General features: G+C 43.1%; 9 non-coding genes and 2 pseudogenes across 9 annotated transcripts; all 11 read left to right on the top strand.

Moving 5' to 3' along the window:
* Nucleotides 1–3284: 3284 nt before the first annotated feature.
* On the top strand, nt 3285–3487 carry LOC141239933 (U2 spliceosomal RNA; annotated as a pseudogene).
* Nucleotides 3488–4602: 1115 nt separating this feature from the next.
* Nucleotides 4603–4793, top strand: LOC141239747 (U2 spliceosomal RNA). The gene has a single exon (XR_012305098.1). It is a non-coding gene; the product is annotated as a U2 spliceosomal RNA (small nuclear RNA).
* Nucleotides 4794–5908: 1115 nt separating this feature from the next.
* On the top strand, nt 5909–6000 carry LOC141239961 (U2 spliceosomal RNA; annotated as a pseudogene).
* Nucleotides 6001–6793: 793 nt separating this feature from the next.
* Nucleotides 6794–6976, top strand: LOC141239903 (U2 spliceosomal RNA). The gene has a single exon (XR_012305250.1). It is a non-coding gene; the product is annotated as a U2 spliceosomal RNA (small nuclear RNA).
* A 1115-nt stretch (nt 6977–8091) lies between these two features.
* On the top strand, nt 8092–8282 carry LOC141239735 (U2 spliceosomal RNA). Its single transcript, XR_012305087.1, has one exon. It is a non-coding gene; the product is annotated as a U2 spliceosomal RNA (small nuclear RNA).
* A 1098-nt stretch (nt 8283–9380) lies between these two features.
* Nucleotides 9381–9571, top strand: LOC141239723 (U2 spliceosomal RNA). Its single transcript, XR_012305076.1, has one exon. It is a non-coding gene; the product is annotated as a U2 spliceosomal RNA (small nuclear RNA).
* A 6073-nt stretch (nt 9572–15644) lies between these two features.
* Nucleotides 15645–15835, top strand: LOC141239924 (U2 spliceosomal RNA). The gene has a single exon (XR_012305268.1). It is a non-coding gene; the product is annotated as a U2 spliceosomal RNA (small nuclear RNA).
* A 6073-nt stretch (nt 15836–21908) lies between these two features.
* LOC141239943 (U2 spliceosomal RNA) lies at nt 21909–22099 on the top strand. The gene has a single exon (XR_012305283.1). It is a non-coding gene; the product is annotated as a U2 spliceosomal RNA (small nuclear RNA).
* A 1115-nt stretch (nt 22100–23214) lies between these two features.
* On the top strand, nt 23215–23405 carry LOC141239712 (U2 spliceosomal RNA). The gene has a single exon (XR_012305065.1). It is a non-coding gene; the product is annotated as a U2 spliceosomal RNA (small nuclear RNA).
* A 1115-nt stretch (nt 23406–24520) lies between these two features.
* On the top strand, nt 24521–24711 carry LOC141239838 (U2 spliceosomal RNA). The gene has a single exon (XR_012305186.1). It is a non-coding gene; the product is annotated as a U2 spliceosomal RNA (small nuclear RNA).
* Nucleotides 24712–25823: 1112 nt separating this feature from the next.
* LOC141239701 (U2 spliceosomal RNA) lies at nt 25824–26014 on the top strand. The gene has a single exon (XR_012305054.1). It is a non-coding gene; the product is annotated as a U2 spliceosomal RNA (small nuclear RNA).
* The last annotated feature ends 578 nt before the right edge of the window (nt 26015–26592 follow it).

Raw genomic sequence — 26592 nt, 5'->3', positions numbered from 1 at the left:
GTGAAGGGTTATAGTGTTAAGATAGAAAGTTACATGGTGGTGGAGGCGGGGAGGTGTGTAATATGTAAGTTAAATTGTAGGGGGTGGAGGGTTAGGGTGGTAAATATGTATGCACCAATAGATAAAGGGGAGAGGCTGGAAATTTTTGAGAAATTATGTTTTTTTTTATCTGGCAAAATGCCAATAATTTTTGTTGGAGATTTCAATTGTGTGACGGAGGGGGATAAGATGGATGTTACAGGTAAAAGACTCAAGAGTCTTGTGGCGGATTTTTCCTTACAGGATGCTGCGGAAGTTTTTTTAGGTAATCCACCTCCTGCGACCTATAAGGCCGACAGGGGAGGCATAGAGTCTAGAATAGACCGTATCTTCTTTTCTTCACAAAATGTTATTTGTAGGAATTTCCAGCAGGAAGATGTTCCCTTCTCTGACCATGTGTGTTTGAGGGCACGTCTAGAAGGTAAGATTTCCTTTGTATATGGTGGTGGCGTGTGGAAACTTAATGTGCGTTTGCTGGAAGATAATAGGATCATGCGTGATTTTAGGCGAATGTATGTTAGGTGGAGGGATAAAAAAAGTGATTTCAGGAATGTGCTTGAGTGGTGGGACTGGATGAAGAGTGAGATTGGTTTTTTCTTTAGAAAAAGGGGCAGGAGGAAAGCAGCAATGAATAGAGCAAAATTTAATGATTTAAGCTCTAGACTGGAGTGGCTGAGGAAGTTAAGGATGATTGGAGTGGATGTGGATGTTTTGATGTGTCAAGTGAAAGAAGAGATTAAGAAATATATTGAGGGTAAAGGGAAAGAAATTATTTACCGTTCTAAGATTGAACATTTGGAGAAAAATGAGAAATGCACAAGGTTTTTTTTCAAAAAAGTTTTTGGGAAGAAAGTAGATATGGATGAGGTGGTGAATGGTGATGGGGTGTGTGTGAGTGGGAAGGATGTGATGCAGGAGGTGGTGTTGTTTTATAAGGAGTTGTATGGGGAAAAATGGGTTGATGATAGGATGTTGACTGATGCTTTGGGGTGTTTAGAAGGTTGTTTGGGTGAGGATGAATGTGAAATATTGGATGATGTAATTGTGTTGGATGAAGTTAAAAAAGTGGTGATGTCTGCGAGTAAGAATAAAACACCTGGGAAGGATGGACTGCCCGTGGAGTTATATGTTAAGGAATGGGACACGATGGGAAATGACTTATTGGAGGTGTGCCAGTATATGTTCACGGAGAATATGTTGAGTGAATCTATGAGAGATGGGGTGGTGGTTTTGGTTCATAAGAAAGGTGATAAAAAGGATTTGGGGAATTGGAGGCCAATCACCCTTTTGAATGCAGACTATAAGGTGTTTAGTAAATTGTTGGCTAGCCGGATGCGGGAAGTGATTGGCGGTGTGGTGGATGAAGATCAAGTGTGTGCAGTGCCTGGGAGAAGTATGACTGAAAATTTGGTGTTGTTGCGTGATGTGATTGGGGATTGTATGAGTCGTAAGCAGAAATGTTTGTTGTTTTCGGTTGATTTTGAAAAAGCTTTTGACCGTGTGTCACATAGCTTTATGTTTAAGGTTTTGTCTAAGATGGGTTATTCCAGGAATTTTGTAAACTGTGTTAGGAGTTTGTATTGTAATGTTTCAAGTGAATTTTTGGTGAATGGGTGGTTAAGTGAGAAAGTGAGAATTAAATCAGGAGTGCGTCAGGGGTGCCCTATGTCCCCTTTTTTGTTTATTAGTGTGATTGAAGTGTTGATGTGTATGGTTAGGAAGGATAAGGTTATGAGAGGTGTGATGATTCCTGGGAGTAATGGAAAGGATGTGAGAATTCTAGGTTACATGGATGATGTAGTGATTGTGAGTGGGAATATGGCTGCGATGAGTAGGGCAAGGTTGATATTAAGTTTGTTTTGTAGTGTCTCAGCTTTTAAGGTCAATTGGACTAAGAGTTCCTTTAAATGTTTTGGTGAGAGGAATGTACGGATGGATGGTGTGAGGTGTGAGGATGGTGCAATAAAGGTGCTTGGGATTAAGTTTAATGATGATTTGAAAGGAAATGAGAGTTGGGAAGATTGTGGGGTGAGAGTGGTGCGCAAGTTGAATTTTTGGCGAATGAGAGAATTAACTCTGACTGGGAAAGTTCTGATTATTAAGGCGGTTATTTTGCCTATTTTGTTGTTTGTTGCGAATGTATATCCTGCTGCTTTTAAGAAAATTAGGAAAACTGAGAAATTCATCTTTAATTTTCTTTGGGGAAGTCGCATGGAGAAATTGAAACGGGAATATGTCTATAAGTTATGTGTAAATGGTGGTTTGGATTTTCCAAATATTGATTTCTTTTTAGGGATTGGTTACGTGAAAATGGTGGTGGTGGTTCTAGGGAAAAGTAATAAGTGTGCTTATATGATGAAGTATTCGGCTGGATGGATGCTTTATGGCTTAAAGTGGGTCAAAAGGGATGCTAGAGTGCCTGTTGCTTTTAAGTGTCCTGTATGGTATGGTTGTGTTGAGAAATTTGTAAGGAAGTATGATTTGTTGTCCGTTAACATGAGTGATTTTAGGCAAAAGAAGAAAGTCATTAGGATGGTGCGTGAGCGTGAGGTGGTATGTAATATCAATGGGTTGAGAGGGGAGGAAGTAACCGAGATGTGGAGAAAATTAAGTATAGATGGTGTGACTAACAGACAGAGAGATATCGCTTGGATGATATTGCATGACATTTTGCCTGTTAGAGATGTGCAAAAGAAGAGGGATTTAGTTAAATCTGAGGTATGCCCGAGGGATGGATGTGGTTTGAGAGAGCATGTTAGACATATGGTATGGGATTGTGATTTTGCATATGATGTATGGAAGGGTATAGGGGGACTTTGCAAGGAATTGGTGGGTGTAAAGTATGTTAATTGGAAACTTGCTATGTTTGGGATGGGTGCATGTAGTAGAATTAAGGACAGGATTTTATGGTTGTTGGTGGTGTGTGTAATTGAAAGTTTGTGGGATGCGAGGAATTTGTTAGTTTTCAAAAGGAAGAAAATGTCAGTTAATGAATGTTTGAGATTGATTCTGTCACGTATGTATGTAATATACCTCTGGGATCAGGAACGTGGAAGTATTATAGATGCTGAAGGGATCTGGAAGTTTAAAAAGTGGAGGTTTTTGGTAAAGTTTAATTCGTAGTGTATAATGTACCTGATGATAAGGTTTGGTTTTATTTTTGATTATATACCAAGTGTGATGAAAGGCTAAGTGTCAATGAAAGGCTTTTGTAAGTCGATTTGATTGAGCTTATGCTCCGGCCTATCTGATTTGGTTAAAAAAAAAAAAAAAAAAAAAAAAAAAAAAAAAAAAATCTGTTCTTATCAGTTTAATATCTGATACGTCCCCTATCTGGGGACCATATATTAAATGGATTTTTAGAACAGGGAGATGGAAAAAGAGCTTGCTCTGTCCACTCCACGCATTGACCTGGTATTGCAGTATCTCCAGGACCGGTGCACCCCTTCTTTAATGCAGTTTCTAAAATCAGAAAGAATTGAATTCAATGTTTTTTGTTCATTTTGCTTGTTTGTCGGATTTTGGGATGGACTCTTTGGCTTTGCTTTTCTTCTCCTCATTGGATTTTTCATGTTCAAAGTTGCAGAAGCCAGATTACAAGCTCATTTTGGTTCAACTTCAGCAACTGTGCATTGCATTGCCATGTAATGTGATGCAATGCTATCTTTCTAGCTCTCCCTTTTTACTTCCTTTTGGATAAACAGACATATTAGGCAAGCATTTTGGAGCTTTCACCTAAATAACTACAGGTGGTGAGATAAGCTGCACAATATAATTGACCTTTCAGTATATTGTTGCACACACACCATCTATTTAGCAAATGCCCTTGTTATCAACAGCAGCCTTTTAAACTCACCTGAGCTAACAGGTATGTGCGCTGGTTACTCTGCTGCGCTTAAAATTTCTTTTTTGGTTTGCTACAATGCCTTTTCTGAAACGTTGTCTCCTTCTGCTGGAACACTGACTTCTTTCATTTAATGCCTGCAGACTATAAAAGAGAACCCAACCCAAAAAGTTTGGTTGATTAGTCTGTGGCATTCTGTTAAACTGTTGCTTATGGCGGTCTCTGTGAGCTTCTCAGCGACATTCAGCCAGCCAGGTATCCTGCCTGCAGTAGATGGAATGTGGCAATGGAACGCTGGCTGCGCGTGTCATAATAGGCTCTGAGCCTTTATATACCTGTGCACAGCAGCAGCCACCTTCAATCTGCTGCTGGACAGCCAGCAGCAGCAGCAGCAGGAGAGGTATGTAATCAGGAGCCCTCCTGCTAAGGGTAGACAGCTGCTCGTTCCACCCCACCCCCCGCCTTAATTGGTTCTCCTCCCTTCCAACGGTGTTGAGGCGGGTGGGAACAGCAGGGGGTGAAGGTGCTGTGTTTAAAGAGTTGGAGTTATGCAGATCTAAAACGCGTGGATTGCAGCAGCAGCAAGCCGAAAAGTGCAGGCATGTAAGGGATCTAGAGGTTGACAACATGTCTTCTTAACGGGAGTCCAGGAGCTCATCTCCACAAATGGACTTTTCAGGATCCTTGGGTGGCTCCGTAGTTTGAAACCAATTCTGGTTATCGCTTCTCGGCCTTTTGGCTAAGATCAAGTGTAGTATCTGTTCTTATCAGTTTAATATCTGATACGTCCCCTATCTGGGGACCATATATTAAATGGATTTTTAGAACAGGGAGATGGAAAAAGAGCTTGCTCTGTCCACTCCACGCATTGACCTGGTATTGCAGTATCTCCAGGACCGGTGCACCCCTTCTTTAATGCAGTTTCTAAAATCAGAAAGAATTGAATTCAATGTTTTTTGTTCATTTTGCTTGTTTGTCGGATTTTGGGATGGACTCTTTGGCTTTGCTTTTCTTCTCCTCATTGGATTTTTCATGTTCAAAGTTGCAGAAGCCAGATTACAAGCTCATTTTGGTTCAACTTCAGCAACTGTGCATTGCATTGCCATGTAATGTGATGCAATGCTATCTTTCTAGCTCTCCCTTTTTACTTCCTTTTGGATAAACAGACATATTAGGCAAGCATTTTGGAGCTTTCACCTAAATAACTACAGGTGGTGAGATAAGCTGCACAATATAATTGACCTTTCAGTATATTGTTGCACACACACCATCTATTTAGCAAATGCCCTTGTTATCAACAGCAGCCTTTTAAACTCACCTGAGCTAACAGGTATGTGCGCTGGTTACTCTGCTGCGCTTAAAATTTCTTTTTTGGTTTGCTACAATGCCTTTTCTGAAACGTTGTCTCCTTCTGCTGGAACACTGACTTCTTTCATTTAATGCCTGCAGACTATAAAAGAGAACCCAACCCAAAAAGTTTGGTTGATTAGTCTGTGGCATTCTGTTAAACTGTTGCTTATGGCGGTCTCTGTGAGCTTCTCAGCGACATTCAGCCAGCCAGGTATCCTGCCTGCAGTAGATGGAATGTGGCAATGGAACGCTGGCTGCGCGTGTCATAATAGGCTCTGAGCCTTTATATACCTGTGCACAGCAGCAGCCACCTTCAGTCTGCTGCTGGACAGCCCCCAGCAGCAGCAGCAGGAGAGGTATGTAATCAGGAGCCCTCCTGCTAAGGGTAGACAGCTGCTCGTTCCACCCCACCCCCCGCCTTAATTGGTTCTCCTCCCTTCCAACGGTGTTGAGGCGGGTGGGAACAGCAGGGGGTGAAGGTGCTGTGTTTAAAGAGGTGGAGTTATGCAGATCTAAAACGCGTGGATTGCAGCAGCAGCAAGCCGAAAAGTGCAGGCATGTAAGGGATCTAGAGGTTGACAACATGTCTTCTTAACGGGAGTCCAGGAGCTCATCTCCACAAATGGACTTTTCAGGATCCTTGGGTGGCTCCGTAGTTTGAAACCAATTCTGGTTATCGCTTCTCGGCCTTTTGGCTAAGATCAAGTGTAGTATCTTTCGAAAAGGCGGTTTTGGATGTTTGCCGCCCTAGTAGATTGATACATTATGCACACTGGGGTTTAGGCGCTTGTTAGTACGCCAGGTGGCTAATATAGTCATCTGGTGGAAAGCATGGCCCCCCAGGATCGACGCCATTGGGCCGGGGAAGATCGAAAGCCCGAAGTGTGAAGTGCCCCAGGAGTGGTGACCCTGGGGTGCCTTAACTCACTGGGATTGGGAACCCCACTTGAGTTTATGGCACATTTGCACTAGCACTTCAATATTTCTTTCTTCACACACACCCTTATTCCGGGCCTTCTGGCCTTAGGATGGGGAATTTTTCAATTCCCGGTCGAAGGTCCGGGCAGTATTATACTGTGAAACCTTCACTATTTATTTAATTTTTTTTGTCACTGTGTGTCCACTTTTTCACGTGTGTCCACGTCCTTACTAGGATTTTGTCGGGATGCGGTTCCCTTACGGGTTCAACTCTTGGCAGGTCTAGGGGGGGAGTGTGTGGCCATCAGGTTCCGCTCCCCCCTGAACCCCCCTGGCTCTCCTCTTTCGGGAGGAGAGCGTTGTTGGCTCCCCTCTTCCGGGAGGGGAGCACAGTCTTTGGCTCCCAGTGCCTTGCTCGGGTGAGAACTCCGGCAGGTATTGAGGGTAAGATTGGGTCGCCTCTGGCTCCGGCTGGAGGTGGCTATTTGTCCCTGTGCCTCGCTGTGGCCTTCTGGCTCGGAGGGACGGGGAATGGTTTGGGGGACCCTTCTCCTTTTGGAGAGGGTTTCAAGAAGACCAGCATCCTAGTGCACTTTTTTTTGTGGCACTTGTCACTTTTTTAAGCGCACTCGGGTTTTGTACACGAATTCGGGCTTTCGATAAAAAAAAAAATCTGTTCTTATCAGTTTAATATCTGATACGTCCCCTATCTGGGGACCATATATTAAATGGATTTTTAGAACAGGGAGATGGAAAAAGAGCTTGCTCTGTCCACTCCACGCATTGACCTGGTATTGCAGTATCTCCAGGACCGGTGCACCCCTTCTTTAATGCAGTTTCTAAAATCAGAAAGAATTGAATTCAATGTTTTTTGTTCATTTTGCTTGTTTGTCGGATTTTGGGATGGACTCTTTGGCTTTGCTTTTCTTCTCCTCATTGGATTTTTCATGTTCAAAGTTGCAGAAGCCAGATTACAAGCTCATTTTGGTTCAACTTCAGCAACTGTGCATTGCATTGCCATGTAATGTGATGCAATGCTATCTTTCTAGCTCTCCCTTTTTACTTCCTTTTGGATAAACAGACATATTAGGCAAGCATTTTGGAGCTTTCACCTAAATAACTACAGGTGGTGAGATAAGCTGCACAATATAATTGACCTTTCAGTATATTGTTGCACACACACCATCTATTTAGCAAATGCCCTTGTTATCAACAGCAGCCTTTTAAACTCACCTGAGCTAACAGGTATGTGCGCTGGTTACTCTGCTGCGCTTAAAATTTCTTTTTTGGTTTGCTACAATGCCTTTTCTGAAACGTTGTCTCCTTCTGCTGGAACACTGACTTCTTTCATTTAATGCCTGCAGACTATAAAAGAGAACCCAACCCAAAAAGTTTGGTTGATTAGTCTGTGGCATTCTGTTAAACTGTTGCTTATGGCGGTCTCTGTGAGCTTCTCAGCGACATTCAGCCAGCCAGGTATCCTGCCTGCAGTAGATGGAATGTGGCAATGGAACGCTGGCTGCGCGTGTCATAATAGGCTCTGAGCCTTTATATACCTGTGCACAGCAGCAGCCACCTTCAGTCTGCTGCTGGACAGCCAGCAGCAGCAGCAGCAGGAGAGGTATGTAATCAGGAGCCCTCCTGCTAAGGGTAGACAGCTGCTCGTTCCACCCCACCCCCCGCCTTAATTGGTTCTCCTCCCTTCCAACGGTGTTGAGGCGGGTGGGAACAGCAGGGGGTGAAGGTGCTGTGTTTAAAGAGGTGGAGTTATGCAGATCTAAAACGCGTGGATTGCAGCAGCAGCAAGCCGAAAAGTGCAGGCATGTAAGGGATCTAGAGGTTGACAACATGTCTTCTTAACGGGAGTCCAGGAGCTCATCTCCACAAATGGACTTTTCAGGATCCTTGGGTGGCTCCGTAGTTTGAAACCAATTCTGGTTATCGCTTCTCGGCCTTTTGGCTAAGATCAAGTGTAGTATCTGTTCTTATCAGTTTAATATCTGATACGTCCCCTATCTGGGGACCATATATTAAATGGATTTTTAGAACAGGGAGATGGAAAAAGAGCTTGCTCTGTCCACTCCACGCATTGACCTGGTATTGCAGTATCTCCAGGACCGGTGCACCCCTTCTTTAATGCAGTTTCTAAAATCAGAAAGAATTGAATTCAATGTTTTTTGTTCATTTTGCTTGTTTGTCGGATTTTGGGATGGACTCTTTGGCTTTGCTTTTCTTCTCCTCATTGGATTTTTCATGTTCAAAGTTGCAGAAGCCAGATTACAAGCTCATTTTGGTTCAACTTCAGCAACTGTGCATTGCATTGCCATGTAATGTGATGCAATGCTATCTTTCTAGCTCTCCCTTTTTACTTCCTTTTGGATAAACAGACATATTAGGCAAGCATTTTGGAGCTTTCACCTAAATAACTACAGGTGGTGAGATAAGCTGCACAATATAATTGACCTTTCAGTATATTGTTGCACACACACCATCTATTTAGCAAATGCCCTTGTTATCAACAGCAGCCTTTTAAACTCACCTGAGCTAACAGGTATGTGCGCTGGTTACTCTGCTGCGCTTAAAAATTCTTTTTTGGTTTGCTACAATGCCTTTTCTGAAACGTTGTCTCCTTCTGCTGGAACACTGACTTCTTTCATTTAATGCCTGCAGACTATAAAAGAGAACCCAACCCAAAAAGTTTGGTTGATTAGTCTGTGGCATTCTGTTAAACTGTTGCTTATGGCGGTCTCTGTGAGCTTCTCAGCGACATTCAGCCAGCCAGGTATCCTGCCTGCAGTAGATGGAATGTGGCAATGGAACGCTGGCTGCGCATGTCATAATAGGCTCTGAGCCTTTATATACCTGTGCACAGCAGCAGCCACCTTCAGTGCAGCAGCAGCAGCAGGAGAGGTATGTAATCAGGAGCCCTCCTGATAAGGGTAGACAGCTGCTCGTTCCACCCCACCCCCCGCCTTAATTGGTTCTCCTCCCTTCCAATGGTGTTGAGGCGGGTGGGAACAGCAGGGGGTGAAGGTGCTGTGTTTAAAGAGGTGGAGTTATGCAGATCTAAAACGCGTGGATTGCAGCAGCAGCAAGCCGAAAAGTGCAGGCATGTAAGGGATCTAGAGGTTGACAACATGTCTTCTTAACGGGAGTCCAGGAGCTCATCTCCACAAATGGACTTTTCAGGATCCTTGGGTGGCTCCGTAGTTTGAAACCAATTCTGGTTATCGCTTCTCGGCCTTTTGGCTAAGATCAAGTGTAGTATCTGTTCTTATCAGTTTAATATCTGATACGTCCCCTATCTGGGGACCATATATTAAATGGATTTTTAGAACAGGGAGATGGAAAAAGAGCTTGCTCTGTCCACTCCACGCATTGACCTGGTATTGCAGTATCTCCAGGACCGGTGCACCCCTTCTTTAATGCAGTTTCTAAAATCAGAAAGAATTGAATTCAATGTTTTTTGTTCATTTTGCTTGTTTGTCGGATTTTGGGATGGACTCTTTGGCTTTGCTTTTCTTCTCCTCATTGGATTTTTCATGTTCAAAGTTGCAGAAGCCAGATTACAAGCTCATTTTGGTTCAACTTCAGCAACTGTGCATTGCATTGCCATGTAATGTGATGCAATGCTATCTTTCTAGCTCTCCCTTTTTACTTCCTTTTGGATAAACAGACATATTAGGCAAGCATTTTGGAGCTTTCACCTAAATAACTACAGGTGGTGAGATAAGCTGCACAATATAATTGACCTTTCAGTATATTGTTGCACACACACCATCTATTTAGCAAATACCCTTGTTATCAACAGCAGCCTTTTAAACTCACCTGAGCTAACAGGTATGTGCGCTGGTTACTCTGCTGCGCTTAAAATTTCTATTTTGGTTTGCTACAATGCCTTTTCTGAAACGTTGTCTCCTTCTGCTGGAACACTGACTTCTTTCATTTAATGCCTGCAGACTATAAAAGAGAACCCAACCCAAAAAGTTTGGTTGATTAGTCTGTGGCATTCTGTTAAACTGTTGCTTATGGCGGTCTCTGTGAGCTTCTCAGCGACATTCAGCCAGCCAGGTATCCTGCCTGCAGTAGATGGAATGTGGCAATGGAACGCTGGCTGCGCGTGTCATAATAGGCTCTGAGCCTTTATATACCTGTGCACAGCAGCAGCCACCTTCAGTCTGCTGCTGGACAGCCAGCAGCAGCAGCAGCAGCAGGAGAGGTATGTAATCAGGAGCCCTCCTGCTAAGGGTAGACAGCTGCTCGTTCCACCCCACCCCCCGCCTTAATTGGTTCTCCTCCCTTCCAACGGTGTTGAGGCGGGTGGGAACAGCAGGGGGTGAAGGTGCTGTGTTTAAAGAGGTGGAGTTATGCAGATCTAAAACGCGTGGATTGCAGCAGCAGCAAGCCGAAAAGTGCAGGCATGTAAGGGATCTAGAGGTTGACAACATGTCTTCTTAACGGGAGTCCAGGAGCTCATCTCCACAAATGGACTTTTCAGGATCCTTGGGTGGCTCCGTAGTTTGAAACCAATTCTGGTTATCGCTTCTCGGCCTTTTGGCAAGATCAGTGGTGGTTTTCTGCTGCTGGTGTTGTTTGGAGGGCAGTTGTGACTGGGGTTCCCCCTTGTGGGGCCCTAGTGTGCGATTGAGCGGCGATTGTGTTTATCTGCTGTAAAAATGGTGGAGAAAACACGTGGATTAGAGGACTCGGTCCGTCTGAAGGTGGCTGCAGGTCATGAAGGAGAAATCGGTTTGGACCAAGTTTGCGTTGATGTCTTGAAGAACATTAATGGCTTGAAGGTAACGGATGTATTGGCACTGCAGGATTTTCAGAAACAAGGAATTTATGATATCACTTTTGTTTCTTTGAGTATTTGCCAGAGAGTCTACATGGATTTGGTACGAATGAAGGAAGAAAAGGAATTGAAATGCCTAGAGTTTATTGCACTGGAACCTCTGTTCCAGCAGACATATAAGTATGTGGTTGTGCACATGTATAACCCTAAAGTTCCGGATGAGACTGTTTCCAATTTTTTAGCTCGGTATTGTAGTGAGGTTAAATTTTTGGGAAGAATGAAGAACAAATACAATTATCTAAATGGCAAGAGGAGATATGTTGTAAAACTGAGACCGGATGATTGAGCTATTGGGGGTGCCAAGAGCATTCCTGCACAGTTTTCTATCGGAGGAGAAAGGGGATTTTGTTTTTATAATGGACAGATGGAATATTGTAGGAAGTGTCATGAGTTTGGACATGTTCAGAAAGATTGTCCAGTGCAAGGTGATGTTTGTAGAGGTTGTGGGAAATCTGGGCATGTTGCAAGTGGTTGCCCAATGAATAAGGTGTGTGATTTGTGTGGACATGCAGATCACCTTGCAAGGAAATGTAGATTGTGGGCTCAGATTCCTAGGTCACAGGTGGACGCTGAAGAGAGGCAGAAGAAGACTCGGCAGGAAAGTGGGGAGGAGGGCGAAGGCTCAGACTCAGAGGGGGAAAGCCAAAAACAAGATGGTGGTAGGGGAAGAGACCATGCGGTGCCCAAGATGGAGGAAAAGGGGCGGAGCCAGAAGAAAGTTGGTTTGAGGGAGGGGCTGGAAGTAATAAACAAAGTAGCTGATGTGCATGGCCCGGGTGATGGGATGGATTTGTCTAATATGGCGGAGTCAGTGAATCCTGTTTTGGGAAGAGATGGGGGTGAGGAAATGGAGGTTTTGGAGGAGGAGGATTCTGATTCGGATGGAACTATAACCCCTCAGCAGCGTGATAGGGTTAACAGTGATTGGAGTGAAAATGAGGAGGAAGATGATGGCAAGGAGGAGAGTTATGCCTCCGTGATTAAAAGAAGTAAGGTGGAGGGGTGTTGGTCTGGGGGGCAGGAAGATCCAGTCTCCCTAAGACCAGGTTATTCTAACAGGGACTCGAGTTCTGAGTCGCCTGATATACGTAGAAAAGTGGGTGGCAGGAGTGGGTTTTCTCCTGGTTCATGATGGATCGGGTATGGTGGAGATTTTTTCCTGTTGTTATGATGGCGTTGTGTGTTGCTTCTCTGAATGTACGAGGGATTGGTTCTGCTTGTAGGAGAGCAGGGATACTGGAGTACATTGAGAGTGTGAATGCAGATATTGTCTGTCTGCAGGAATGTGTAATTAAATCTGCCCCGCATGAGAGTGAGTGGAATAAGGGGCAATCTTTTTGGTCCCCATGCTCAGAAAACAGGAATGAAGGGGTGGGCATTTTACTGTGTAATTCCAGTCTAAAGGTTTTAGAGTTTAAAGTAATCATACCTGGGAGATGTTTGTTTTTATTAGTGGATTTTTTAGGTCAGCGGGTACGGGTTTTTAATGTTTATGCCCCTGCTGATAAACAAGCAAGAGTTGGGTTTTTGGAGTCTCTAAAGTTGTTTTTACCAGGCAGAGACTTCACTATAGTGGCTGGGGATTTTAATTGTGTCAGATCCGCAAAAGATCGTAAGAGCTCTACGGAAGGTAGGACTGATGTTACGTCTAATATTTTAAATCAGATTGTGCAGGATTTACGCTACACGGATGCTGGTCTGATGGTTGGGCCAAGTGATAAGTTCACATACATATCAGACAGTGGACGTAGTGTTTCCCGAATTGACTATGTTTTTATGTCTGAAGGGATTAAGGTGGCCAAGTGCAACCACGTGATGACGACTTTTTCTGACCACAAGATGATAGTGGTAGATCTGTGTATAGCTGAGTCCCTGGCTTTTGGAAAGGGACTCTGGAAGCTGAACGTAAGCCTGCTGGAAGAGGAGAGTGTTAAGGTTGGTTTTAATAAAGTGTTTTTGTCTTGTGTGTCTGAACAGCACCTTTTTAAAGATTTGCTAGAGTGGTGGGACTGGGCTAAGGAGAAATTTGCATGTTATTTTAAAGGGGTGTGTTTTAGGAGAGCGAAAGCCAAAAGGGATCATGATGCTGCTGTTATTTCAAAATTGGAAGTACTCCATAAGTTTAAGAGAGCGGGGATGGAGGTGGATAAAGAGATTGCAGATTTGAAGGACGAACTGAAGAAGATACTTATTGAAAAAGGGAAGACTATTATGTTTAAGGCAAAAATAAAGCACATGGAGGAAAATGAGCAATGTTCGAGATACTTTTTTAAAAAATGTTTTAAACCTAAAGGGGTTTTTAAGTCTGTTTTTTCTCCTGCAGGGGAGGTATCTGGGGATGAGATGATTGGCAGTATTCTTTCCTTTTATGAAACACTCTTCTCTAACGATAGTAGAGCCAGTGATGCGGAAATTAATGATTATTGCAAAGTATTAACTAATAATATTCCTGAGGAGAAAATTGGGTTTTTAAGTGAGGAGGTTGGGAAAGATGAAATTAGACGGGCAGTGGATGGCTTGGCGAAAGGCAAGACGCCAGGCTGTGATGGTCTTCCTGCTGAATTTTATGTTAGATTTTGGGATATTATAGGTGTGGAGTTTTCCCGGGTGGTGCAATATGGTTTTACTCATGGGATTTTATCGGTTTCTATGCGTAGGGGGATTGTTACGCTGATTCATAAGAAAGGGGACATGAGGGATATTAAAAATTGGAGGCCCATAACATTGTTAAACAGTGATTACAAAATTATTTCTAAAATTGTGGCTGGTAGACTGGCAGATGTGATAGGTGATATGGTGGGGGAGTATCAGGCATGTGCAGTGCCTGGTAGGAAAATTTCAGATAATTTGCTGCTTCTAAGAGACTTAATTTATCAGGCTAATTTGAATAAGAATGCTCTTTTGTTACAGTCGGTGGACCTGGAGAAAGCCTTTGATAAAATATCACATAGATTTTTGTTCTCTGCTTTAAGTCACCTTGGTGTTCCGGATAAATTATTGATGGTCATTAAGAGTTTTTATTGTGGGGTCAGTAGCCAGATTTTAGTTAATGGGCATGTGAGTTCCAGTTTTAATATTTTATCGGGAGTTAGGCAGGGTTGTCCCCTGTCACCAATTCTTTTTATCTGTGTGGTGGAGGCCCTTTTAAAAAGTGTGCAAGTTGACAAGTGTGTGGCTGGTGTTTTTATTCCTGGGGGATCCGGGGGTCCAGTCAAGTCTTTAAGTTATATGGATGATATTGTTTTTACTTGTGGTTCACAGGCGGATCTCAATAGAGTGAATTTGCACGTAAGGATTTTTTGTTGTGTGGCTGGTATGGCGGTGAATTGGGGAAAGTGCCAGCTTTGTAACTTTGGGAGGCAGGTTGAGGTTAACGTGGCAGGAGTGGAGAGTAGGGAGGAAATTGAGGTTCTTGGTGTCATCTTTGAGAAGGAACTGAAAGGGAAAAGCAGCCTGAAGATTCTAGAAGACAAAATGGATCAGAAGTTGAACTTTTGGAAACTAAGGAACCTGTCGCTGAGAGGGAAAGTGCTGGTAATCAAGTCTGTGATTCTCCCGCTTCTGCTGTACACTGCTTTGATTTTCCCACCTGCTGTGCTTTGGACAAAGAGAGTGACAAGGAAACTGTTTGTGTTTTTTTGGGGATCCAAAATGGAGAAACTAAGAAGAGGAATGGTTATGTGTTCTGTGGAAAATGGGGGTTGTGATTTTCCTAACATTGACTTATTTTTAAGAATGCATTATTTTTTGAACATTTATAAATTATCCCAGTGCAATAACAGGACTGCGGACATGTGCAAATATTTAGCAGGACGGCTTTTCCAGAAATGGAGCCGGTGTGAGAAGGATTTAAGAAAACCAGTTTCGTTTGTGATACCGTTTTTTTATGTGGTGCTTACGTCCTTCTATGATCAAAATGGGATAAGCTCCATGGTTAGACCGGACAAAAAACTGATTGTCTCAGGTATTAAGAAGAAGGAGATGTTATGTGATGTGCCGTTTTGTAATAATGCACAGTCTGGACAGGTGTGGAAGCTTTTTTTCATGTGTGGAATCAGCAACAGACAGAAGGATGTAACCTGGATGGCGTTGCATGGATGCTTGCCAACAAGGGCTTTTTTGAATGACCGGGGGATAAAGGTTCAAGAACTATGTCCTAGGGAAGGTTGCAATAAGGTGGAAACAATACAGCATATTTTTTGGGACTGTTTTTTTGCTAAAAAAGTTTTTACCTTGTTGTCACGTATGTTTGTTGCTTTAGTTGGTTTTCATTGTTTCGATTTTGAAAGGATTTTAATAGGTCAAGATTTTAAGTACTCGCAAAGGAAGCGGGCAAGCTGGATTATTTTTGTCATATATAAAGAGGTTTTATGGGACGTTCGGAATTTGGTGATTTTTAAAAAGATTGTTTTTTCCCCCATGGAATGCAGAAAGATTTTTCTTGCTAGACTGTTTTATGCCTATTTATTGGATAAAAAGAAGTATGGTGAGACAGCAGCAGAAGCACTCTGGAACTTTTCACATTGGACTTCTTACAGTAAGTAACAGTTAATTGCAGGGTTGTGTTTTTTGGGATTTTGTTTTTGTTTTTCCGAATGATGATTTGAGAACCCGTTATGTGAATATGCGCTATGATGCATAAATTAATGTGGGTCTTAATCTGAGGAAAAAAAAAATCTGTTCTTATCAGTTTAATATCTGATACGTCCCCTATCTGGGGACCATATATTAAATGGATTTTTAGAACAGGGAGATGGAAAAAGAGCTTGCTCTGTCCACTCCACGCATTGACCTGGTATTGCAGTATCTCCAGGACCGGTGCACCCCTTCTTTAATGCAGTTTCTAAAATCAGAAAGAATTGAATTCAATGTTTTTTGTTCATTTTGCTTGTTTGTCGGATTTTGGGATGGACTCTTTGGCTTTGCTTTTCTTCTCCTCATTGGATTTTTCATGTTCAAAGTTGCAGAAGCCAGATTACAAGCTCATTTTGGTTCAACTTCAGCAACTGTGCATTGCATTGCCATGTAATGTGATGCAATGCTATCTTTCTAGCTCTCCCTTTTTACTTCCTTTTGGATAAACAGACATATTAGGCAAGCATTTTGGAGCTTTCACCTAAATAACTACAGGTGGTGAGATAAGCTGCACAATATAATTGACCTTTCAGTATATTGTTGCACACACACCATCTATTTAGCAAATGCCCTTGTTATCAACAGCAGCCTTTTAAACTCACCTGAGCTAACAGGTATGTGCGCTGGTTACTCTGCTGCGCTTAAAATTTCTTTTTTGGTTTGCTACAATGCCTTTTCTGAAACGTTGTCTCCTTCTGCTGGAACACTGACTTCTTTCATTTAATGCCTGCAGACTATAAAAGAGAACCCAACCCAAAAAGTTTGGTTGATTAGTCTGTGGCATTCTGTTAAACTGTTGCTTATGGCGGTCTCTGTGAGCTTCTCAGCGACATTCAGCCAGCCAGGTATCCTGCCTGCAGTAGATGGAATGTGGCAATGGAACGCTGGCTGCGCGTGTCATAATAGGCTCTGAGCCTTTATATACCTGTGCACAGCAGCAGCCACCTTCAGTCTGCTGCTGGACAGCCAGCAGCAGCAGCAGCAGCAGGAGAGGTATGTAATCAGGAGCCCTCCTGCTAAGGGTAGACAGCTGCTCGTTCCACCCCACCCCCCGCCTTAATTGGTTCTCCTCCCTTCCAACGGTGTTGAGGCGGGTGGGAACAGCAGGGGGTGAAGGTGCTGTGTTTAAAGAGGTGGAGTTATGCAGATCTAAAACGCGTGGATTGCAGCAGCAGCAAGCCGAAAAGTGCAGGCATGTAAGGGATCTAGAGGTTGACAACATGTCTTCTTAACGGGAGTCCAGGAGCTCATCTCCACAAATGGACTTTTCAGGATCCTTGGGTGGCTCCGTAGTTTGAAACCAATTCTGGTTATCGCTTCTCGGCCTTTTGGCAAGATCAGTGGTGGTTTTCTGCTGCTGGTGTTGTTTGGAGGGCAGTTGTGACTGGGGTTCCCCCTTGTGGGGCCCTAGTGTGCGATTGAGCGGCGATTGTGTTTATCTGCTGTAAAAATGGTGGAGAAAACACGTGGATTAGAGGACTCGGTCCGTCTGAAGGTGGCTGCAGGTCATGAAGGAGAAATCGGTTTGGACCAAGTTTGCGTTGATGTCTTGAAGAACATTAATGGCTTGAAGGTAACGGATGTATTGGCACTGCAGGATTTTCAGAAACAAGGAATTTATGATATCACTTTTGTTTCTTTGAGTATTTGCCAGAGAGTCTACATGGAGTTGGTACGAATGAAGGAAGAAAAGGAATTGAAATGCCTAGAGTTTATTGCACTGGAACCTCTGTTCCAGCAGACATATAAGTATGTGGTTGTGCACATGTATAACCCTAAAGTTCCGGATGAGACTGTTTCCAATTTTTTAGCTCGGTATTGTAGTGAGGTTAAATTTTTGGGAAGAATGAAGAACAAATACAATTATCTAAATGGCAAGAGGAGATATGTTGTAAAACTGAGACCGGATGATAGAGCTATTGGGGGTGCCAAGAGCATTCCTGCACAGTTTTCTATCGGAGGAGAAAGGGGATTTTGTTTTTATAATGGACAGATGGAATATTGTAGGAAGTGTCATGAGTTTGGACATGTTCAGAAAGATTGTCCAGTGCAAGGTGATGTTTGTAGAGGTTGTGGGAAATCTGGGCATGTTGCAAGTGGTTGCCCAATGAATAAGGTGTGTGATTTGTGTGGACATGCAGATCACCTTGCAAGGAAATGTAGATTGTGGGCTCAGATTCCTAGGTCACAGGTGGACGCTGAAGAGAGGCAGAAGAAGACTCGGCAGGAAAGTGGGGAGGAGGGCGAAGGCTCAGACTCAGAGGGGGAAAGCCAAAAACAAGATGGTGGTAGGGGAAGAGACCATGCGGTGCCCAAGATGGAGGAAAAGGGGCGGAGCCAGAAGAAAGTTGGTTTGAGGGAGGGGCTGGAAGTAATAAACAAAGTAGCTGATGTGCATGGCCCGGGTGATGGGATGGATTTGTCTAATATGGCGGAGTCAGTGAATCCTGTTTTGGGAAGAGATGGGGGTGAGGAAATGGAGGTTTTGGAGGAGGAGGATTCTGATTCGGATGGAACTATAACCCCTCAGCAGCGTGATAGGGTTAACAGTGATTGGAGTGAAAATGAGGAGGAAGATGATGGCAAGGAGGAGAGTTATGCCTCCGTGATTAAAAGAAGTAAGGTGGAGGGGTGTTGGTCTGGGGGGCAGGAAGATCCAGTCTCCCTAAGACCAGGTTATTCTAACAGGGACTCGAGTTCTGAGTCGCCTGATATACGTAGAAAAGTGGGTGGCAGGAGTGGGTTTTCTCCTGGTTCATGATGGATCGGGTATGGTGGAGATTTTTTCCTGTTGTTATGATGGCGTTGTGTGTTGCTTCTCTGAATGTACGAGGGATTGGTTCTGCTTGTAGGAGAGCAGGGATACTGGAGTACATTGAGAGTGTGAATGCAGATATTGTCTGTCTGCAGGAATGTGTAATTAAATCTGCCCCGCATGAGAGTGAGTGGAATAAGGGGCAATCTTTTTGGTCCCCATGCTCAGAAAACAGGAATGAAGGGGTGGGCATTTTACTGTGTAATTCCAGTCTAAAGGTTTTAGAGTTTAAAGTAATCATACCTGGGAGATGTTTGTTTTTATTAGTGGATTTTTTAGGTCAGCGGGTACGGGTTTTTAATGTTTATGCCCCTGCTGATAAACAAGCAAGAGTTGGGTTTTTGGAGTCTCTAAAGTTGTTTTTACCAGGCAGAGACTTCACTATAGTGGCTGGGGATTTTAATTGTGTCAGATCCGCAAAAGATCGTAAGAGCTCTACGGAAGGTAGGACTGATGTTACGTCTAATATTTTAAATCAGATTGTGCAGGATTTACGCTACACGGATGCTGGTCTGATGGTTGGGCCAAGTGATAAGTTCACATACATATCAGACAGTGGACGTAGTGTTTCCCGAATTGACTATGTTTTTATGTCTGAAGGGATTAAGGTGGCCAAGTGCAACCACGTGATGACGACTTTTTCTGACCACAAGATGATAGTGGTAGATCTGTGTATAGCTGAGTCCCTGGCTTTTGGAAAGGGACTCTGGAAGCTGAACGTAAGCCTGCTGGAAGAGGAGAGTGTTAAGGTTGGTTTTAATAAAGTGTTTTTGTCTTGTGTGTCTGAACAGCACCTTTTTAAAGATTTGCTAGAGTGGTGGGACTGGGCTAAGGAGAAATTTGCATGTTATTTTAAAGGGGTGTGTTTTAGGAGAGCGAAAGCCAAAAGGGATCATGATGCTGCTGTTATTTCAAAATTGGAAGTACTCCATAAGTTTAAGAGAGCGGGGATGGAGGTGGATAAAGAGATTGCAGATTTGAAGGACGAACTGAAGAAGATACTTATTGAAAAAGGGAAGACTATTATGTTTAAGGCAAAAATAAAGCACATGGAGGAAAATGAGCAATGTTCGAGATACTTTTTTAAAAAATGTTTTAAACCTAAAGGGGTTTTTAAGTCTGTTTTTTCTCCTGCAGGGGAGGTATCTGGGGATGAGATGATTGGCAGTATTCTTTCCTTTTATGAAACACTCTTCTCTAACGATAGTAGAGCCAGTGATGCGGAAATTAATGATTATTGCAAAGTATTAACTAATAATATTCCTGAGGAGAAAATTGGGTTTTTAAGTGAGGAGGTTGGGAAAGATGAAATTAGACGGGCAGTGGATGGCTTGGCGAAAGGCAAGACGCCAGGCTGTGATGGTCTTCCTGCTGAATTTTATGTTAGATTTTGGGATATTATAGGTGTGGAGTTTTCCCGGGTGGTGCAATATGGTTTTACTCATAGGATTTTATCGGTTTCTATGCGTAGGGGGATTGTTACGCTGATTCATAAGAAAGGGGACATGAGGGATATTAAAAATTGGAGGCCCATAACATTGTTAAACAGTGATTACAAAATTATTTCTAAAATTGTGGCTGGTAGACTGGCAGATGTGATAGGTGATATGGTGGGGGAGTATCAGGCATGTGCAGTGCCTGGTAGGAAAATTTCAGATAATTTGCTGCTTCTAAGAGACTTAATTTATCAGGCTAATTTGAATAAGAATGCTCTTTTGTTACAGTCGGTGGACCTGGAGAAAGCCTTTGATAAAATATCACATAGATTTTTGTTCTCTGCTTTAAGTCACCTTGGTGTTCCGGATAAATTATTGATGGTCATTAAGAGTTTTTATTGTGGGGTCAGTAGCCAGATTTTAGTTAATGGGCATGTGAGTTCCAGTTTTAATATTTTATCGGGAGTTAGGCAGGGTTGTCCCCTGTCACCAATTCTTTTTATCTGTGTGGTGGAGGCCCTTTTAAAAAGTGTGCAAGTTGACAAGTGTGTGGCTGGTGTTTTTATTCCTGGGGGATCCGGGGGTCCAGTCAAGTCTTTAAGTTATATGGATGATATTGTTTTTACTTGTGGTTCACAGGCGGATCTCAATAGAGTGAATTTGCACGTAAGGATTTTTTGTTGTGTGGCTGGTATGGCGGTGAATTGGGGAAAGTGCCAGCTTTGTAACTTTGGGAGGCAGGTTGAGGTTAACGTGGCAGGAGTGGAGAGTAGGGAGGAAATTGAGGTTCTTGGTGTCATCTTTGAGAAGGAACTGAAAGGGAAAAGCAGCCTGAAGATTCTAGAAGACAAAATGGATCAGAAGTTGAACTTTTGGAAACTAAGGAACCTGTCGCTGAGAGGGAAAGTGCTGGTAATCAAGTCTGTGATTCTCCCGCTTCTGCTGTACACTGCTTTGATTTTCCCACCTGCTGTGCTTTGGACAAAGAGAGTGACAAGGAAACTGTTTGTGTTTTTTTGGGGATCCAAAATGGAGAAACTAAGAAGAGGAATGGTTATGTGTTCTGTGGAAAATGGGGGTTGTGATTTTCCTAACATTGACTTATTTTTAAGAATGCATTATTTTTTGAACATTTATAAATTATCCCAGTGCAATAACAGGACTGCGGACATGTGCAAATATTTAGCAGGACGGCTTTTCCAGAAATGGAGCTGGTGTGAGAAGGATTTAAGAAAACCAGTTTCGTTTGTGATACCGTTTTTTTATGTGGTGCTTAGGTCCTTCTATGATCAAAATGGGATAAGCTCCATGGTTAGACCGGACAAAAAACTGATTGTCTCAGGTATTAAGAAGAAGGAGATGTTATGTGATGTGCCGTTTTGTAATAATGCACAGTCTGGACAGGTGTGGAAGCTTTTTTTCATGTGTGGAATCAGCAACAGACAGAAGGATGTAACCTGGATGGCGTTGCATGGATGCTTGCCAACAAGGGCTTTTTTGAATGACCGGGGGATAAAGGTTCAAGAACTATGTCCTAGGGAAGGTTGCAATAAGGTGGAAACAATACAGCATATTTTTTGGGACTGTTTTTTTGCTAAAAAAGTTTTTACCTTGTTGTCACGTATGTTTGTTGCTTTAGTTGGTTTTCATTGTTTCGATTTTGAAAGGATTTTAATAGGTCAAGATTTTAAGTACTCGCAAAGGAAGCGGGCAAGCTGGATTATTTTTGTCATATATAAAGAGGTTTTATGGGACGTTCGGAATTTGGTGATTTTTAAAAAGATTGTTTTTTCCCCCATGGAATGCAGAAAGATTTTTCTTGCTAGACTGTTTTATGCCTATTTATTGGATAAAAAGAAGTATGGTGAGACAGCAGCAGAAGCACTCTGGAACTTTTCACATTGGACTTCTTACAGTAAGTAACAGTTAATTGCAGGGTTGTGTTTTTTGGGATTTTGTTTTTGTTTTTCCGAATGATGATTTGAGAACCCGTTATGTGAATATGCGCTATGATGCATAAATTAATGTGGGTCTTAATCTGAGGAAAAAAAAAATTTGTTCTTATCAGTTTAATATCTGATACGTCCCCTATCTGGGGACCATATATTAAATGGATTTTTAGAACAGGGAGATGGAAAAAGAGCTTGCTCTGTCCACTCCACGCATTGACCTGGTATTGCAGTATCTCCAGGACCGGTGCACCCCTTCTTTAATGCAGTTTCTAAAATCAGAAAGAATTGAATTCAATGTTTTTTGTTCATTTTGCTTGTTTGTCGGATTTTGGGATGGACTCTTTGGCTTTGCTTTTCTTCTCCTCATTGGATTTTTCATGTTCAAAGTTGCAGAAGCCAGATTACAAGCTCATTTTGGTTCAACTTCAGCAACTGTGCATTGCATTGCCATGTAATGTGATGCAATGCTATCTTTCTAGCTCTCCCTTTTTACTTCCTTTTGGATAAACAGACATATTAGGCAAGCATTTTGGAGCTTTCACCTAAATAACTACAGGTGGTGAGATAAGCTGCACAATATAATTGACCTTTCAGTATATTGTTGCACACACACCATCTATTTAGCAAATGCCCTTGTTATCAACAGCAGCCTTTTAAACTCACCTGAGCTAACAGGTATGTGCGCTGGTTACTCTGCTGCGCTTAAAATTTCTTTTTTGGTTTGCTACAATGCCTTTTCTGAAACGTTGTCTCCTTCTGCTGGAACACTGACTTCTTTCATTTAATGCCTGCAGACTATAAAAGAGAACCCAACCCCAAAAGTTTGGTTGATTAGTCTGTGGCATTCTGTTAAACTGTTGCTTATGGCGGTCTCTGTGAGCTTCTCAGCGACATTCAGCCAGCCAGGTATCCTGCCTGCAGTAGATGGAATGTGGCAATGGAACGCTGGCTGCGCGTGTCATAATAGGCTCTGAGCCTTTATATACCTGTGCACAGCAGCAGCCACCTTCAGTCTGCTGCTGGACAGCCAGCAGCAGCAGCAGCAGGAGAGGTATGTAATCAGGAGCCCTCCTGCTAAGGGTAGACAGCTGCTCGTTCCACCCCACCCCCCGCCTTAATTGGTTCTCCTCCCTTCCAACGGTGTTGAGGCGGGTGGGAACAGCAGGGGGTGAAGGTGCTGTGTTTAAAGAGGTGGAGTTATGCAGATCTAAAACGCGTGGATTGCAGCAGCAGCAAGCCGAAAAGTGCAGGCATGTAAGGGATCTAGAGGTTGACAACATGTCTTCTTAACGGGAGTCCAGGAGCTCATCTCCACAAATGGACTTTTCAGGATCCTTGGGTGGCTCCGTAGTTTGAAACCAATTCTGGTTATCGCTTCTCGGCCTTTTGGCTAAGATCAAGTGTAGTATCTGTTCTTATCAGTTTAATATCTGATACGTCCCCTATCTGGGGACCATATATTAAATGGATTTTTAGAACAGGGAGATGGAAAAAGAGCTTGCTCTGTCCACTCCACGCATTGACCTGGTATTGCAGTATCTCCAGGACCGGTGCACCCCTTCTTTAATGCAGTTTCTAAAATCAGAAAGAATTGAATTCAATGTTTTTTGTTCATTTTGCTTGTTTGTCGGATTTTGGGATGGACTCTTTGGCTTTGCTTTTCTTCTCCTCATTGGATTTTTCATGGTCAAAGTTGCAGAAGCCAGATTACAAGCTCATTTTGGTTCAACTTCAGCAACTGTGCATTGCATTGCCATGTAATGTGATGCAATGCTATCTTTCTAGCTCTCCCTTTTTACTTCCTTTTGGATAAACAGACATATTAGGCAAGCATTTTGGAGCTTTCACCTAAATAACTACAGGTGGTGAGATAAGCTGCACAATATAATTGACCTTTCAGTATATTGTTGCACACACACCATCTATTTAGCAAATGCCCTTGTTATCAACAGCAGCCTTTTAAACTCACCTGAGCTAACAGGTATGTGCGCTGGTTACTCTGCTGCGCTTAAAATTTCTTTTTTGGTTTGCTACAATGCCTTTTCTGAAACGTTGTCTCCTTCTGCTGGAACACTGACTTCTTTCATTTAATGCCTGCAGACTATAAAAGAGAACCCAACCCAAAAAGTTTGGTTGATTAGTCTGTGGCATTCTGTTAAACTGTTGCTTATGGCGGTCTCTGTGAGCTTCTCAGCGACATTCAGCCAGCCAGGTATCCTGCCTGCAGTAGATGGAATGTGGCAATGGAACGCTGGCTGCGCGTGTCATAATAGGCTCTGAGCCTTTATATACCTGTGCACAGCAGCAGCCACCTTCAGTCTGCTGCTGGACAGCCAGCAGCAGCAGCAGCAGGAGAGGTATGTAATCAGGAGCCCTCCTGCTAAGGGTAGACAGCTGCTCGTTCCACCCCACCCCCCGCCTTAATTGGTTCTCCTCCCTTCCAACGGTGTTGAGGCGGGTGGGAACAGCAGGGGGTGAAGGTGCTGTGTTTAAAGAGGTGGAGTTATGCAGATCTAAAACGCGTGGATTGCAGCAGCAGCAAGCCGAAAAGTGCAGGCATGTAAGGGATCTAGAGGTTGACAACATGTCTTCTTAACGGGAGTCCAGGAGCTCATCTCCACAAATGGACTTTTCAGGATCCTTGGGTGGCTCCGTAGTTTGAAACCAATTCTGGTTATCGCTTCTCGGCCTTTTGGCTAAGATCAAGTGTAGTATCTGTTCTTATCAGTTTAATATCTGATACGTCCCCTATCTGGGGACCATATATTAAATGGATTTTTAGAACAGGGAGATGGAAAAAGAGCTTGCTCTGTCCACTCCACGCATTGACCTGGTATTGCAGTATCTCCAGGACCGGTGCAGCCCTTCTTTAATGCAGTTTCTAAAATCAGAAAGAATTGAATTCAATGTTTTTTGTTCATTTTGCTTGTTTGTCGGATTTTGGGATGGACTCTTTGGCTTTGCTTTTCTTCTCCTCATTGGATTTTTCATGTTCAAAGTTGCAGAAGCCAGATTACAAGCTCATTTTGGTTCAACTTCAGCAACTGTGCATTGCATTGCCATGTAATGTGATGCAATGCTATCTTTCTAGCTCTCCCTTTTTACTTCCTTTTGGATAAACAGACATATTAGGCAAGCATTTTGGAGCTTTCACCTAAATAACTACAGGTGGTGAGATAAGCTACACAATATAATTGACCTTTCAGTATATTGTTGCACACACACCATCTATTTAGCAAATGCCCTTGTTATCAACAGCAGCCTTTTAAACTCACCTGAGCTAACAGGTATGTGCGCTGGTTACTCTGCAGCGCTTAAAATTTCTTTTTTGGTTTGCTACAATGCCTTTTCTGAAACGTTGTCTCCTTCTGCTGGAACACTGACTTCTTTCATTTAATGCCTGCAGACTATAAAAGAGAACCCAACCCAAAAAGTTTGGTTGATTAGTCTGTGGCATTCTGTTAAACTGTTGCTTATGGCGGTCTCTGTGAGCTTCTCAGCGACATTCAGCCAGCCAGGTATCCTGCCTGCAGTAGATGGAATGTGGCAATGGAACGCTGGCTGCGCGTGTCATAATAGGCTCTGAGCCTTTATATACCTGTGCACAGCAGCAGCCACCTTCAGTCTGCTGCTGGACAGCCAGCAGCAGCAGCAGGAGAGGTATGTAATCAGGAGCCCTCCTGCTAAGGGTAGACAGCTGCTCGTTCCACCCCACCCCCCGCCTTAATTGGTTCTCCTCCCTTCCAACGGTGTTGAGGCGGGTGGGAACAGCAGGGGGTGAAGGTGCTGTGTTTAAAGAGGTGGAGTTATGCAGATCTAAAACGCGTGGATTGCAGCAGCAGCAAGCCGAAAAGTGCAGGCATGTAAGGGATCTAGAGGTTGACAACATGTCTTCTTAACGGGAGTCCAGGAGCTCATCTCCACAAATGGACTTTTCAGGATCCTTGGGTGGCTCCGTAGTTTGAAACCAATTCTGGTTATCGCTTCTCGGCCTTTTGGCTAAGATCAAGTGTAGTATCTGTTCTTATCAGTTTAATATCTGATACGTCCCCTATCTGGGGACCATATATTAAATGGATTTTTAGAACAGGGAGATGGAAAAAGAGCTTGCTCTGTCCACTCCACGCATTGACCTGGTATTGCAGTATCTCCAGGACCGGTGCACCCCTTCTTTAATGCAGTTTCTAAAATCAGAAAGAATTGAATTCAATGTTTTTTGTTCATTTTGCTTGTTTGTCGGATTTTGGGATGGACTCTTTGGCTTTGCTTTTCTTCTCCTCATTGGATTTTTCATGTTCAAAGTTGCAGAAGCCAGATTACAAGCTCATTTTGGTTCAACTTCAGCAACTGTGCATTGCATTGCCATGTAATGTGATGCAATGCTATCTTTCTAGCTCTCCCTTTTTACTTCCTTTTGGATAAACAGACATATTAGGCAAGCATTTTGGAGCTTTCACCTAAATAACTACAGGTGGTGAGATAAGCTGCACAATATAATTGACCTTTCAGTATATTGTTGCACACACACCATCTATTTAGCAAATGCCCTTGTTATCAACAGCAGCCTTTTAAACTCACCTGAGCTAACAGGTATGTGCGCTGGTTACTCTGCTGCGCTTAAAATTTCTTTTTTGGTTTGCTACAATGCCTTTTCTGAAACGTTGTCTCCTTCTGCTGGAACACTGACTTCTTTCATTTAATGCCTGCAGACTATAAAAGAGAACCCAACCCAAAAAGTTTGGTTGATT

This window comes from Phyllobates terribilis, unplaced genomic scaffold (assembly GCF_046119375.1).
Source record: "Phyllobates terribilis strain yellow unplaced genomic scaffold, ASM4611937v1 Scaffold_779__1_contigs__length_684578, whole genome shotgun sequence".
NCBI classification, from domain to species: Eukaryota; Metazoa; Chordata; class Amphibia; order Anura; family Dendrobatidae; genus Phyllobates; species Phyllobates terribilis.
Note: the sequence above shows the minus strand (reverse complement) of the source record. Positions and strands in the feature narration are given on the sequence as shown.